Raw genomic sequence first — 5842 nt, 5'->3', positions numbered from 1 at the left:
ACATCAACATGTCCCTGGGCACCAGCCCAGCCTACGGATGTCTGCCTGGCCTTTGGTTGTAACAGATCCCTGATGCTGGGCCATGAACCCAGACATGCACCACACGACAGTACAGGCCAGAACCCCACTATGGTCCCAGAGGACATCATTGGCTACTCACATCACACTGTTCCTCCTCACCCTCGAGTCTACAGTTCTGCCTCTCTTCATTGTCCACACATCGTTTCTTTCTCTTTCTTTTACATTTCTCCATCACTTACCTTTAGGGGTGCCTGGGGCTTCTGAATGTCTGGGGTTATTTCAGGAGTGGTCTCAGGAGTGCTGTGCCCCACCTCTTGCATTACAGAGCATGGCATGCATTTCTTGGGCATGGGCCTGTATAGTGCCTGACTGGTGGTCATTTCAGGCTAGCTCTTTGTCCAGGCCTCGTGTCACTGGTCATCTTGAGCTTGATCCTTGCCTGAACTACCCAAGTGGCCCCATTTGAGAGTTGTTTACTTCTGCCAAAGGCTGACAGTCTCATGGTGGGTTCTTCTAGTGTATGGCTTGAGCCAATGGGATCTGCAGGATGTCTCAGGCTGCCTTTTTTAAAAAGGGACTGTTAGGGTGCTAATCATTCAGATGTTTGTAGGTCAGAACACTGAGAGTAGACATAGCACATGTCTACTTGAAGCACATGTGACAGAGCAGCCACACTTGCAATGCTTCCATATCAGCAGGCAGAATTTCCTTCCTCTTCAAGGGTGGGTAATATAGGTAATTATTAACATTCAAGCTCTGGGTAGTTATTAAGTGCTTTTTTGTTATTTATTATTAGTCAAAACATCCAGTTTCTCAAATGGAGGAACATATTGTACCTTTAAGTTGTTTCATGCCTATTAAATTGAAATTTCTCTTTGGCTTTCAAACATCACAGCTTAAAGCTATAGGTCTTGACAAAGACTGTTCTACTTGAGAGTGACCTGCTGTATTTACAGTCTGATTTTTGGGCAGTAGAAGATGGGACTTTTAAGGTTTCTAACAAGCCTTTTTTTTTTCTTTAATTTTCATCCTTTATGGCCTGAATCAGGGTTGCACATGGCGGGCGACTGCCCTGCTGCAGTATTATTTTTTCCAACCCTTCGTTTTGTCCCTTCTTATGCATAGATCTCTTTCCTTAAAGCACAAAACCCAAGAACCTAGGAACCAGTTGAGCCACAGTCCTTCCTGACGTCCGCCCTGGCACTTTCAGCACACAGGCATTGAAGCAGGTAGATCCTGTCAGGTACAAGGCTGACTCACTTCAATGTGTGTCGAGCGTGAGAGGAACCCTGGCTTCGGAGTTACATCTGCAGTCTACTGGAGTATTTTCAGTTAGCTGTTGTACCGGTGTTAGGAAATACTCGTGTCTTTTGGCTCCCTGTGTAGAGCTTAGCCTTTGTGTGGAGTATGGGAGCCACAGGGGCTGACTCGGGTAAAAGGCTCTTGGAGGAAGTCTCCTTCGGAGATTGGAACCACTTTAAGTCTGAGTCTCACCATGGGATAAAAAATCAATGTGATAGAAATGTAATGAACACAACACCTTATCCCCACACGCGATATTGAATTGGTGACAACTAAGTATTCGAGTTTCATCATCCGGATTGATTTCTGGAGAAATTTAAAAAGCCGTCAATTGCTACGGCGCGATGAATATGCAGAGGTGCGAGAGGAGGTAATTCTAATCTAAATGAAAGCCAGCGCTGTCAATGCTAATTCGCTTTCTGTTCTGTTCATGATTCAACAAAGCAACTGGAGATAGACTCTGGCTGTTGTCAGTTACCTTCCACAGAGGGTAACGGTAGCTTCAGTGCCGTCTTTGCTAAAGTTGGCTTCTGCGTGAATGACATACATTTCTCAGTCACACAGACCCGTGCTTGTCTGGTCTCACCAGTGGGGGCTGCATGAGAATGTTTTTATTCTCTCTCTATTTTGTTTATCAGGGTGTATTAGCTGCATAAAACAACAGCTTTTGCTTATGACATTTTCACAATGTAGAAGACAGACATTATTTATACTCACTTTCCCCGTACTCTCTGTCCCTTGCTGTTCTCACTGACCCCCTTTCTCATCTCAAATAGTACCCCCAACCCGTCTGCTTTAGTATCTGTTAAAAATAAATTAGGCTTCAAAATTGTTTTTGGAGACAAGTTTGCTCTATATAGTCCTGACTGTCCTGGAACTCACTATGTAGACCAGGCTGGCCATGAACTCAAAATTTTCTACCCGCCTCTGATTACCTCGTGCTGGGATTAAAGGCGTGTACCACCATGCCCAGATTGGACATTTAAATCTTTATTTTATGGCTAAGTATGTTTGCCTGAATGAATGTCTGTACACTGTACACATGCAGTGCCCAGAGAGGCCAGAAGAGGACAGCAGATCCCCTGGCACTGGAGTTACAGATGCTGTGTGAGCTGACCTATGCGTGCTGGGAATTGAACATAGGTTCTCTGAAGAGCGGCCACTAGTCTTACATCCGAGCCATCTGTCCAGATCCTTGGTGTCGTAAGGAAAATCTAGGTTCTCTGTATGAGAGAAAGAAACAAAACCTGTATTTGCCAAACTGCATAACCATACTGTAATGGTGATCATACTTCAAGAGCAGAATCCCTTTTGGTCTTACTGGGTTCAAGTCCTTCTGAAATAGCATGTAAATATCACCCATAGACTGTTTCTTAGGCTCACACAAATACGGAAGGGAAGTGGAGTAAATAAATAGAAGAAAAGGGATGACCAATGAGAATTTTTTCATGGGCTAGGTGAGAATGGAAGCAAATTAACTAACAACAAAGAAATTGAACTTACAGACAGAAGTTGAAAGTCATACTCTTAAGTTCACAGTGTAAGTGAGGATTCGTTCTGTTGTACATTGTCTCCGTGGAGAGTGGTGCTGCCTCTTTTGGTGCTTGTAAAACAGATGAACCAAAGGGCATTCAAACGTGGGGGTGTGGCCAGTCATTTTGCAGTTATCAACATAAAGCTTCCACATTATGATCTTGTGAGCTCAGTACACAGAGAAGGCCTGGGGTCTCATCGGTGGTGCTGTGTGCATTTTCAATTTTGATTTTAGTAATGCTTAATGTTTCAGCTTGAAATACTTTTACTTATTACATGTCTAGTCAGGTTTTAAATTATATCTTTGAGGCAGGGGATTGCTATATTGCCTAGGTTGGTGTTGAGGGATCAGAATAGTCTCGGACTCACAATCCTCCTGCCTCAGTCTCCCACTGGCTTTAAAATCTCTGTCCAAAGAATGGCAAAATTTCAAGAAAGAGTTTGTTTCTACAAACAAAAAGTGGTGGTTTTATAAAAGTACAAAGTTTTAACAGTGTATTAGGCAACAAACTAAAAAGAAAGGTATATCAATAAGAAAGGTAGAAGGAAAATATGAGTTTGGGAGCATCCTGCCTGCCCTGGACAAGTTTGACTTGGAAAGGGAACAAACATTAAGTCTTCCTTTTGTGTGTTTGACTAAAATGTGATTTGATTTTGGGGTTAAGATGGGACATGTCCTTGTCCTATCCAAGTCTGAAGCCGTTTTTCAACATCTTAGGCTTACAGAATTTATGTATTTAATTTTTTTCACTTCCAGTTTGCCTGTGAAGAAACAAAAAGTTAGTAACTGTATTGTTATGACACAGAAGTGATGGTAGTCCTGGGAGTCACCAGACATCAGACTTGTCTTGCCGAACTCCGGATACATGCTCTCTGCTGTTGCCCGGAACTCAAGGTGCCTAGCTTCTTATTCGCCTTTATGGAACAGGGTGCTGTGTCTTACTTCTGATTGCCAGACCCCTATTCTTTCTTCAGTGAGACTCTTTCTTCTTGCTTTTCTGATGATCAGAATCTGTGGTATTGATGATCTGATGCTGTGGTATTGATGGATGTCGGTGACTTTGGACAAAGGCATTGGCCTTAACTCAGAGGATAATTAACTATAGGAAAGTAAAGCCTTTATCAGTCATTTTACACTGCCGAAGTAATTCTTGTGGTTGGGAAATCTGAAGACGTGCTTGCTCTTAAGAGTCTAAGGATTTAGCTCAGTATAGAACTGTGTGCTTGTCATAGATTTGCAAAATTGCATTGTGCGGAAGGATGGTTGAATGCACTATGGGCTGCATCTGACCTGGACAGACAGCTTCTATAGCTCTCCACCCATGGCCTCCTTTTCATTCTTCTTGGGTATGGGTGCTGCTTGTACTAACACAGGATTGCAAGCCAGATAGAACACGGTACAGCCTAAGGAACCACATAGGATGAGTGTGCCCTGCGTTTAAAAGTCTGAGCAATTTATAAAATCACATTTATGTTTACAGAGTGTCTTTTGTTCCTCAGAGCACATTTTGCTGTTTGAATGAAGATCACAGTGCAATGTGCTCGCCCGATTTGAGTTCTGTTAAAGTGTCTGACTGCCCCGCTGCTTTATTGTTTGTGGTGAGAGGCAGAGCCGGGTGGTAGCAAAATGAAATATTGATGGAGATGCACAGAAAATGTGGCAAAACCACGTGTTTGAAATGTATGTAAAGCTCCTTGAAGTGAAATGGCGATTTCAGTGAATTCATAAAGATGTTAGCACGTCTCTTCAGTGGTAAAACCATGTTGATGGTGGAATTCCTAACTCGCTCAAGAGCATGGATTATGGAATTTATTAATCTTACAATTTTCAGAATAATTTAATAATAACAATGTAGGAGATGTGTGCAACAAGCACTGTTTTTTGGTAAATCTTTTTAATATTGGCACAGTTTAATAAAGATGCATGTGGCTACCACACCATTTCCACATGCTAAATATTTTTAGATCGATTTTAACGAGAGAGACTAGAGAGCACCCCTTTAGAAGTCTCGGGAGGGCCGCTTAGCATTCTTTTGATAAAGACCCATATGCACACAATAAGCAAGCTCATGTATAATGCGATTTGAACGGTTAATCGGGTTACCTTTTAACCTTCCTGAAATGGCAGGCCTAGATTTCAAACTAGATTCCAGAGAGGTGAAGTGAACGCATTTGTGTGTCTATTGCAGTATACGACTTTATAAACGTTCCTCAGAATAACACATTTCCTGCTCAAGGCAAAATGGGAGAAAAACACCATGGAAATAAGTGAACAAGTATCATTGCCTTTCAGAGTTTTTATACACAAGGTCACGGATCTGTCCATTTGGCGAGGATCTAGTTTAGAGAAGCCGGTCTTTGCTGACACGGAATACTCCTCTGATGAATAGGAACAGAGAGACACAAGATGGACAGCTAGGTGGAGCTGCCTTTCCATTAGTCGAGAGCTTTTCCGTTGCCGAGAAGAGCAAACTCTAGATGGCTTAGATTTATTCTGAGGAGAAAAGTAAAGATAATATTCTCTGGTGGACCAGTAATGACAGTAAGTGACGAGACCCATTACAAACAAAAACAGAATAAATTGTCACTTAATTGAACACAGCGATGTGAAGGTTGCCAAGGGGCCTCCTTCCCGGATGAAGTGTTTTGTGAGACACAGTCAAGATCACACGGAACCCTAAATCTGTATCGACCCTAAATCTTCACAGTGTAATTGCCTTACTACTAGCTAACTAGATTAAGTTGGGGAAATATTTTAAATGTAACATCTAGGGATATATACGGCACACTCAATTTCTTTTATTAAATGAATTTATTCCTGGTTGCTTTGTATTTCACGATAGCTGTTATAAATTTCTTTTCATACATATTAATAGAGATTGTTTCCTGAAGTAACTTAGACCCCCAAATTCAAGGTTAAATTTAGAAAGTGAAGGCCTAATTCCCCTCTTTTTTGCTAAAAACGAAATAGGTGGGTAAAAGAAAA

The 5842-nt window shown here is 41.9% G+C and overlaps 1 pseudogene; it reads right to left on the bottom strand.

Annotated features, from left to right (window-relative positions):
- Positions 1 to 597: 597 nt before the first annotated feature.
- Positions 598 to 720, bottom strand: LOC120097260 (small nucleolar RNA SNORA17; annotated as a pseudogene).
- Between the last annotated feature and the right edge of the window lie 5122 nt (positions 721 to 5842).

The sequence above is a fragment of the Rattus norvegicus genome, chromosome 15 (genome assembly GCF_036323735.1).
Source record: "Rattus norvegicus strain BN/NHsdMcwi chromosome 15, GRCr8, whole genome shotgun sequence".
Taxonomy (NCBI): Eukaryota; Metazoa; Chordata; class Mammalia; order Rodentia; family Muridae; genus Rattus; species Rattus norvegicus.
This window is presented reverse-complemented; position numbering and strand designations above follow the sequence as displayed.